The sequence below is a fragment of the Nannospalax galili genome, unplaced genomic scaffold (genome assembly GCF_000622305.1).
Source record: "Nannospalax galili isolate Female #2095 unplaced genomic scaffold, S.galili_v1.0 scaffold7, whole genome shotgun sequence".
Lineage (NCBI taxonomy): Eukaryota > Metazoa > Chordata > Mammalia > Rodentia > Spalacidae > Nannospalax > Nannospalax galili.
In genome coordinates, this window is record NW_008359081.1 from 3,194,359 (window position 1) to 3,204,804 (window position 10,446).

Sequence of the window (10,446 nt, forward strand, 5' to 3'; positions counted from 1 at the left end):
TAAAATAATTTTAAGGTTAAAAGTCAGGGGGGGGCTTTATCAATACTTAGTTTTTAAAAACACAGCATAGATCAATATTTTTCCTTCAGTGCTGGAATAGTAGAAATTACTTCTGTTCCCTACTTAGATCAACAATTATCATTTTTCATCATCATGTATAACACTGAAATTACAGATATCCCTGAAAAGATTTTGATTAAGTAAATGAATGAATAACATGGAGTCTCAATCAGTGTAGATCCATTGAAAAACAAAACGAAAAAAAAAACCCTGAATATTAAAAGAAAATCTTCACACTAAAAAAAAAAAAACATGGAAAAAGGAAAGCCTCCCAAGAACAGAGACCAAGTGTGTTGTCACTGTGTATTTTATCCTCTGATTGATGAGATTCCTCCTCCTCCTCTGTTGTCCTAAGACTCACTTACTGAAATCTTCATGCCCAGTCTAGATGACTGGCCCTTGCGTCAAGAGGCTATACTACTGTACTGTGTTAGGGAACATGGTACACAGTCTTTTCCAAAGATGCCATTGCGGCTCACTCCTCTTCATCTGCCAGCATCTTATCAGGAGTTGATACCTGCTGTGCAAAGTGATGGCAGCTGGTCCTTCCACCTGCCCCCAGCAGTATGAGGTTTCCATCAGTTTGTCACCAATGCACTGGCCTTTCATTCTTTCAATCAGGGAAGTTGGGGCTTACCTAAGAGGGGGTGGGGCAGAAATGAAAAACCATGAACCTAAAGTCACAAAGTTGTATAGCTGCTCTAATTGGAGTTTGTAAACAGAAAATAGGTTAATTTAGGTAATCTCAGTCTATGAGAATAAAAAGGCATCATCCACAGCAGGCTTTTACACAGCCAGCTTCTTTGAGATTCTTTATGAATTTTGAGGTCTACAAAGTATACACTAACATACCCATACTTCAAAAAAGCAATAAGGAAAATAGTATAATCATTGTTCCAAAAGTTACAATGGTAGTGTAGGCATACATATTATAATTTAGTTACAAAGTGTGGTATTGTTTCTAATACATAACCATATTAACTGCTTCTCTCTTATATAATTACACATTCATTTGGGTTTCAGTTGAACACAAAACCATCCTTGCACCACCATTGATAGTTGGCAACAGCTCTTTGATAGCAGTTTTTATTTTGCTGTAGAAATTATCCTTGAACTGAAAAAAAGCACACAATCTCATGTCAGGCTGTTATACACTATCGTATTCATGTCCAGCCATTACACACTAACATTTGTGAAGAGCTTTTTACAACTTCTGGGCCATTTTTTTTTGGAAAAAATAATATTTGCTGATGTAAAAAAAAAAGTTGCACCTGTGATTTAAAGTATTTTAATATAATTTGATGGAAGTGGTGAATTTCGGCCCACATGGTAAATGAAAGTGTGTTACAAAGGTCTTGAAAGCCAGTTGCCTTTTGGACTTCCATCTTACTTTCTTCCACATGCTTCCTGCTCTCCTTTACTTTGGTAAGAGCTCCATTCTGAACATGGATGATGTCTGGGAAGTTGGCCAGGTGCCCGCCCCTGATACAGTGCTAACAGGTCCATGAACTGGGTCCAGGTCCTGCCTGGGCTGCTGGGGAAGAGTTCTCTGATGACATCGTAGGTGTCTCCGGTGAAGGTGATGGCCTGTTTCAGGCCTACCGAGAAGGCCTGCTGGTCCAGCTCAAAGTCCTGGCTGAGGCCGTGAAAGGACTGGCCCACCTTCTGATACTCCTTCTTGAAGCCAGTCACTGCTTGCACAATCTCTTTGGCTGTGTGGTTGACCTGCAGCACACTGTCATCCATCTTCTTGGTGAAACACTTGAAGCCATCGATCTTGCTCTCCACCTCCTGCAGGTCCAGGGTGGGGCGCGGGCATGCTCAGAGTGAGAAAGAAGTTGGCACCCACCATCTCTTCTCCGCCTTCTGTTTACCCTATTTCCAGACCTTCTTCTCTGTGCTGCTGGGGTAGGTCAGAAAGTGCTGGAAGACGTTGCATTGAGCCAGCACCAACTGGCTGGCCATGTGGTTCATCCACAAGATCAGGCCCTTCCTGTGCTTGGAGATGAAGTCTTCCAGGAAATGGCCAGTGGCCTGCTTCTCAGGTAGATGGGGCACCGAGATCACCAAGAACTTCTCAGCCAGGCAAGCAGACAGCCGGTTGAAGTACTTGTAGTACCTTGCACTGATACCTGCATATGTGTGGGCACCAGCTTGTGAGAGATGTTCATGCCTTTGAACTTGATCTGCTTGGTGGGGTCCTCGATGGTGCACTGGAAGGGGTAGGGGTTCTCCTGCCCCGGCCCCAGCACCACTCACAGTTTGTCCCCGCCCTTCTTGAAGCCCTATGCCTCGCCCAGCATGAAGACCTCCCAGCTCGACTTGACTAAGGTGGAGAAGCAGTTGAGGTTGCGGCTCATCATGGCTGAGCTTTTGGCCCTCGACGGGTGATGCTGTGGGGGCATGGAACTGCCCTGCGAGCCCAGTGACAGGTCTGAGCGAATGGGCAGGCGATAGCTGCCAGCCGTGTCACGCCCGCCAATAAGAGCTGTCGAGATCAGGGTTGGTGCCGCTGCCCATCGTGCCCAGCTAGTCAGCAACCTTGGAGCTTCTTGCCACTCGTCGTCTTAGTCTCAGTCGTCCTCTCTGCCCTGGCTGGCCTGGTAGCAGCTATAGAGCTACTGCACCGCTGGCTGCAGGGCAACCCGCCTTAAGGGACGCAGATAGGCTGGAAGGTGCTCTGAGGCCCCTGCTGAGGCTGTAGCAGCTGCTGAAAGGCTTAGGGCAGCGGCTTGAAGGATGTGGCTGGTGTGGCAGGCAAGGGCTGGAAGCCACCCAGAGGCACTTTGACATAGCTCACCAGGCCCCAGGTCGACAGCTGGGCCAGGTTCCAGGGTAGGATCACCTGCATGTAGGAGGCTGGGACCACAGCGAGATCTCCCCGGGTTCTGTGACATAAGTCGGGCACGCAGCGCCATCCTCTTCGTGGGCAGTACCTAGTCTGGCACCTCGGTTCCTCCCTGTGCCCATGGGGTGGAACGAAGCCTCGAAGGCAGAGTGCAGCTCACGTGCCGCCTTCCATCACGCCCAACTAACAGCTCTGCTCCCCTTGCAGTACAGGGGACTGCAGCGCTGGGCCACTGATTTTGCTTCTTTTTCTTTTTTATTTTTTTTAAACAGGAAAATATTTTAATGACATTTCTACAGCACAAAATAAAAAGACTGGGAGAAGAAAGTAAGGTAATGCACGCGACCTTGCCACACTGCCTTGATGCCTGCGGGCACCCCTGTGTGCTGAGAGCAAGCAGGCACCCACCAGCAGTCCTCTCCCAAAGCTCCTCTTCAAGGCACTGTCTGGATGCCATGTCCAGAGAGGTCCCTGTCAGGCTCTCATCCTGACTTGTCATAAGTACGAGGAGACTTGCAGCCACCTCTGCAGGTCTAGAAGATGGTCCCTCAGTCTGAAGGCTCACTTAATGTTCTCAGCTCCTTTCAGACTGGACTTCTGGTTTCTTTTTCCCTTCTGACCCTGAATCCAGGAGAGCTTCTTCCTGAGGTCCTTTTGCCACCATAGCTTCCCCTCCTCCTCCTTCTGCTTCACCTTGGCTTGCTCCACATTGTACAGGTGCCTCTGAGCTTGGGCCTTCTTTATCTTCTGACTGTGCATCTTCAGATCGTCTAGCAGAGCCAGGATATTTCTCTCATGAGATTCCTGTATGGCAGCCGGTCTCTGCCTGTCCCCCGGCAGGTTGTCTGCCTTTGGCTTCATCTTGGGCTTGTTCTTAAATGGCAGAGCCTTCTGCAAGGCTTTTGGAATGTGCAGTGAATTAAAATGCTTCTTTTGCCTCAAGATTGGCTTATACAAAGAATCCTTATTTGGCTTTAGCTTGATGATGTGGGCGAGCCTGAGTTGACCTGTTGTCCGCATTCCTGACCAGGTGTCTTTCTCACCTACTGGTTTCAACAAAGATGTACTGGGCTATAGAAGGCTGGAATGGAGATGGGGTACCAAGTTCACATGAAGACAATGTCATTCACCAGCAAAATGTCCTCAAAGCTGACCCAGTAAGCTCCTTCTAGAGCCCTGAGTGCCTTCTTGATCTGTCCCCTTATTCCACTGACAGTCCAAAGAACAGCACTTTCAAATGTGGCTACTTCCAAGGAAGAATTAAACATTCCCTTAATCAATGAAGTATTCTCGAAAATTTTAAAGGGGAAACCAGTCAGCTTTAATTTCTTCACATTTTTATGGGTTTATCCAGATCAAAGACAACGCCAGTGGCAGCTATCTGAAAATCCAACATCACATCACTGACAGAATTGTATTGCTAAGAACCCAGTTCCTTGTGGAGTGATGGGACCCCAAAAGGTTGCTCCACAATGCATGTGCTGAGGGTTATGTTTCAGAAGCCTTTGTCTTCCATTGTGATCTTCAAAGTAATAGAGTGGGATGGTCTGAAACCTCCTCCACCCTACAGAAAAATTAATTGGGTCTCGAGACTTGAGGATTTTCTTACACCAATGATGTTTCTTAAGACACATGTGCACATGGCCCACATTGCCCTCACTATTGCCCAAACCACCCAGAATAGTTGGGAAGTAAGGATCAACGTTCAGCACAAATTCACAGGTGATGTTTTCAATCTCAATGCAGACATACATTCCAGGTCAAAAACTCTCATATTGAACTCTGTTTTCATCTTCTTGATCTTCAAATTCAGCCTGGTTAAGCTGAGCTTGTTTCTGTATTTCTCCTTTAAGATCATGGAATTATGTGCTCTTTCCTCCATCGTACTCTGCATCAAACAGCTCCTTCAATTTTATCTTTTTTTTCAAATGCTTTATCTTGGCACTTTCCTCCTAATTAGGGTTGGTTTCCTCTTTAACTTCTTCAGTATCTTTGCTCTGATCATTGGGGCCCGGTTTTTCCTTGCACATCTCCTGTTTCTAGGTCTTCAAAGTCACCATAGAGCTCCTCGTCTTCTGCTAGGATCTTGGATGCACCTTTATCTTTTTCCCACTTCCCAGTCACAATGCAATCTCTGATGCTCTTTACACCTTTCTTTAAATCCCAGTCGTGTGTCACTTCCACAAGAAACCTGGAACAGTCCAAGGAGCCCACCTTGTGCTTATACTCTCTACCAGGCTGGCTGACACAGAACAGTCCTTCAAGCTCTTCAGGGGCATATCCATCTTCTTCTTCATTATCCTCTGTCACTGTCCCATAAATCAGCTTTCGCAGGTTTGGCGTGGTCTGCTGCTGCCCGAGAAAGGCCTCTGCCGCCTTACTGGAGAGGTCTTCCTTCCACTTGAGGGCACCAGACGTTTCTGTGGGGCATCTTTCTTCCTTGTGATCCTCTTCCTCTTTGAGTTAATTTTCCATGTCACTTGTCTCATCAATGAAGTTCTCTGACTCTGATTTCTGCCCACTGTCCCCCTGAGGCTTGACAAGCTTCTTCCTAACAACCTCTTTGCTTTCTGAGTCTTTGTCCTCTGAGCTGAGTGAGCTTTCCTCAGATTAGTCTTCACCCATGGAAATACCTCCTCAGCTGTGCAATGGCCAGAATCAGAGGTGGTGAGAACAGCTTTTCTCCCTGGAGAAGACTTCTCTACTTCCTGTTCAGCACTCCAACTATGAGTTGGTCACAGTCCTGCTTCACCATCTCCTCCAAATTTGGATTCCAAAACATCCATCCCTCCTGCAGTGGAGTCTTCATCTTCGTCTTTGTCTTGGTCCTCATCCTCGTCCTCATCCTCACTGCTTCTGTTATCTTCCTCTGTCTCCCCATCTTCCCCGAGCTCCTCTCCAGATCATCATTGCTATCCACAAATGCTGGCACATCTACTTCCTGTCTTCTTTCTGCTCCTCAAGCTTCTGCCTTTTGGTAGGCTTAGACCTGGAGATATTAGCATCTTCCTCTTCCTCTTCTGTCTCATCATCACTAGAGCCACTTTCCATCCTGTCATCTTCAAGAATGTCTTCATCATCATCATCTTCTTCATCTTCAGACTCATCTTCCTTATCTCCAAAAATGGCTTTCCGATGCACTCGACCAGTTTTCACATACATTTGATTTTCTTCTTTTGGCATCCACAGCACCTGATTATCTATAACCTCTGACCCTAAAGGTTTGGAATCAGAATAGAGCGTCACTCTACTTGAAGCCATTTTGGCATCGATGCTGGCATGGGTGGAGATGAGGCTCTGGACCAGTTCATGGGTGGGCCCTTTTTCCTCCATTGCCTGAAAACCATGGCTGCCCCCAAGGTCGACATAGAGAGCATCTTTTACATAGAGCACACCCCCAACTCCAGAGAGAGGTTGATAAACCAGCTTTTCCTTCTGTTTTAGACAGTGCTTCTGCTCTTCCAGAAAAGCACAGAGGTCTGGGAGGAAACTCACATCACTAATAGCAAAATCTCTCACACCTGGCATATGAATTTGGCTTTTATTTTTCAAGTATGCTCCTCTTAAATAACCATAAAGAGACACATTTCGGTCACACTTGATGTTTGTTCGGATATCCTTAGGGTTTGTCAAATCTTCCATCCTGTCTGCCAGGATGTAAGGATGAGAAGTTTGCCATGTGAGCAGCCTAAACTTCATAACTGTAATAAACCAGCCCAGGATGTGGATCTCTTGGTTCTGATATTCCCCATGTACCATTCCAGAAAGGTAAAACAGGTTGGCCCCTGGTAGACCTCTGTCCAAAACCTGTGCTTTAGCTGCTTCTTTGTTTTCTTCAGTTGCTTATTGTGCTTGAAGGAGTCCAGATGGGTGAGAACGCCCATAATTTTAGGAAAGCCATGTACTTGACAGATGTTTAGAAACTCAAATGTCTCCTTTTCAAACCCAAAGCTGGCTTCTATAAGCATCAGCACCAACTCTGCGACTTTAGCTAGATCAATCATAACATTCGCACCCACATTCAGTAATGGTAAGTCTGTGCTTTTTACCTGATACAGTTGTCACAGGGCCTCCAATCTCAGTTAGCTTCTGTCTGGTAAAATTCTGAATAAAGCACCAAATCAAAGTGCTCTTTCCAACTTTTGTAGGCTCCCTCATCACTACCACGATTTGTGGAGGTTCTAGTGGAGTTCGATCAACCACTGGGATGTGATACATTTTTGTCTTTAAATCTTGAGTCCTGTGGAAGGATCGCCCCATCTGCTCTGCAGACTGAACTGCAAAAGCTTTGGGGCTTCTCTTCTGGACATCATTTTCACCTCCAAGTTGGAGATCCTGCAGGTGACATTTCTTTTTCTTCTCAGCTTTAGGCCCACTGTGCTTCTTTCTGTTTCTTCTGATCCTTAGTCTACATGGTGGCTATTTATGATCTACAAATAAGCCGCAACCCGGAGCTCAACTGCCAGAGTCTCAGCACTTTCCCAGTTCATAACTGCTACAGCTCAGTTCCACATGCACACCACCAGAAACGGAAATTGGTCCTCCACACCGACTACAGGATTTTGTTTCTTAATCCATTCACTTAGCCTCTGTCTTTTGACTGGGGATTTCAAACCATTGATAAAGTTATTATTGAAAAATGTATATTGGTTGCCATCATTTTGATTGCTGTTTGCCCTTCTTTGTCTAATTTTGTTTTTCCTCAATTATAGCTTTATTTTCATTTGTTGCCCCTGGGGTAGGTTTGTTCCTTTCTCCATTCTTTGCATTGCTTCAAGTATTCTTTGAAGGGCTGGCTTCATGCTTTCAGGCTATTTGTGTCATGGAAGATTTTTCTTTCCCCCTCAAATATAATAGACATTTTTTTTTTTGCTGGGTAAAGTATTCTGGGCTGACATCTATTGTCATTTAGAACTGGAAATACCTTGGTCAGGCTCATCTGGCTTTTATAGTTTGAATTGATAAGTCAGCTGTAATTCTGATGAGCTTTCTTTTATGTGTGACTTGTTTTTCTTTGGTGCTTTCAGTATTCTCTCTTTGTTCTGTACATTTAGTGTTTTTACTATGATATGCTCTGGGGAGTTTCTTTTCTGATCCTGTCTACTTGGTGTTCTATGTGCTTCTTGTATTTGTATGGGGATGTCTTTCTTTAATTTTGGGAAATTCTCTTCTACAATCCTGTTTAAGACTTGGTCAATACCATTAACCTGAAATTCTTCTCCTTCCTGTATTCCTATGATCTGTAGATTTGGTCTTTTCATGGTGTCCCACATCTCTTGCATATTCCATTCCTGTGTTATTTTTTTAAGTTTTCATAATCTTTGCTTGAGTAGTCCAATTCTTCAATTTTATCCTCCAGTGTTGATATTCTGTTTTCCATTTCATTCATTCTAATGGTGAGGCTTCCCCCCATTGTTTCAAGTTGGCTTATTGAGTTTTTCACTTCCTCTTTTATTTCTGCCTGAGTTTTCGTCAATGTTTCTATCTCTTTTGTAAATTTGTTCAGAAGTTTATCCCTATCTTCTTTTAGTTCTTTGTTTGTGTGTTCTTTAAATTTATTTAATTCCTTGATCATGTTTATGATCTTTTTAAATTCTGTGTCCTGGATTATCTCTGGGGGTTTCTCCTTGTAGAACTCTTCTACAGGACTGGTGGAGTTTGGTGGTGACATAGTGTTTTTACTTTCCATTTTATTATTCTTTCGTTGTGATTTTGGTATGTGATTTTCCTTGGTTGTTTGTGATTCTGGTATGAAAATTAAGTTGAAGTTTGCTTCTGTTTGTATTATTTGTGTGCCTTGGTCATTTTCTTATTGGTTATGTAAAGCTGATTAGTCCAGGTTTCAGGTTCTCTCAGGTTTTACTTTGGAGGGAACTGGTGGCTTCAGATGAGCTACTCAGGATCTCCCACAGAAGCCCAAGTCAGGTTCCAGTCAGGTACACTCAGGCTTCCTTCTAAGGTATGGACCTCTACTAGCAGGAACTCAGAGCAAATTCTGGGAAATTTCCTAAGGGGGGGGCAACTTGGGGACTCTCAGACAGTCTGCTGAGTTCTCAGGCCCTATGGCAAAAGGAGGCCAGAACCTGCACTCCCTGGCGATCTGCTGAGATTTCAGCCACTATGATGGATGTTGGAGCAGGCACTCTCAGGCTGTTTGCTAAGGTCTCAGCTTTATCCTACCAAAGGGCAGAGGTCTGCCCAAGGGCTATGGGAGGGGTGTCACATAATCCAAGTTTGGTGGTTGGGTATGGCATGATTTGGGGAAGCTCACTACCACGTGGAGGCAGGTTCTTCATGGAGGTGCTCTCAGGTGGTCCCCTGAGTTCTCAGCCCCTATGCCAGAGGGAGGCCAGAACAGGCACTCTCTGGTGGTCTGCTGAGATCTCAGCCCCTAAGATGGAGGTCAGAGCAGGTACTCTCCTCTTTCTTATTTTTAATGTAGGCTCTTAGAGCCATAAACTTCCCTTGAAAGACTGCTTTTAAAGTGTCCCAGAGGTTTTGTTGTGTTGTAGCATCACTTTTGTCTAGTTCCAGGAATGTTTTTATTTATTTCTTAATTTCTTCTTTGACCCATTCATCACTCAGGAGTGTGTTATTTAATCTCCATGAGTTCCTGTAGTTACTAGAGCTTCTTTTGCCATTAATTTTAAGTTTTATTACATTCTTGTCTGATAGAATGCATGAATAATTGTAATTCTTGTATTTGTTGAGGTTTGTTTTGTGTCCCAGTATGTGCCTATTTATTTCATGGAATACTTTTCTTGCCCCTTCAACTATGATACACAGTTTTGCTGGGTTGACATTTATGATCTTTTAGAACTTGTAATACTTTGGTCCAGGCTCTTCTTGCTTTCATAGTTTGCATTGAAAACTCAGCTAATTTTAATTGTTTTTTGTTCATATATGTCTTGCTTTACTCTTGCAGTTTTCAGTATTACATTTAGTGTTTTTACTATAATATGCCTGGAAGTTTCAGTACTGGTCCTGTCTATCTGGTGTTCTGTGTGCTTCTTGTAACTTTACAGGTATATCTTTTCTTAATTTAGGGAAATTCTCTTCTATAGCCCCGTTGAATGAAGATATATTCGATGCTGTTAATCCTGGATCGTTCTCCTTTTTCTATGCCTACAATGTGTTAATTTAGCCTTTTCATGGTGTTCCATATTCCCTCCATATTTTATTCCTATGATTTTAATTTTTTTCTTTTCTTAGTTGAGTGGTCAAATTCTTCATCTTTTTCTTCCAGCTTTGATATGCTGTTTTTCATTTCATTCATTCTGTTGGTGAAGTTTTCCCCTGCTGTTTCAAATTGGCTTATTGAGTTTTTCAATTCTTTCTTCATTTCAGCCTTTCTTCAATATTTCTACCTTTTCTGTGAATTAACTTTTCAAAGCCTGAATTGCCTCTGTCATTTCATTTATCTGTATATTTGTATTTTCTTGAGCATCAGTCAGAAGTTTATCCCTATCCCTTTTGAGTTCTTTGAATAGTGTGTGTGTGTGTGTGTGTGTGTGTGTGTGTGTGTGTGTGTGTTCTTT

At 43.8% G+C, this 10,446-nt stretch overlaps 2 pseudogenes; both read right to left on the reverse strand.

Annotated features, from left to right (window-relative positions):
- Positions 1-1,243: 1,243 nt before the first annotated feature.
- LOC103725409 lies at positions 1,244-2,978 on the reverse strand (annotated as a pseudogene).
- A 491-nt stretch (positions 2,979-3,469) lies between these two features.
- Positions 3,470-8,597, reverse strand: LOC103725410 (annotated as a pseudogene).
- Between the last annotated feature and the right edge of the window lie 1,849 nt (positions 8,598-10,446).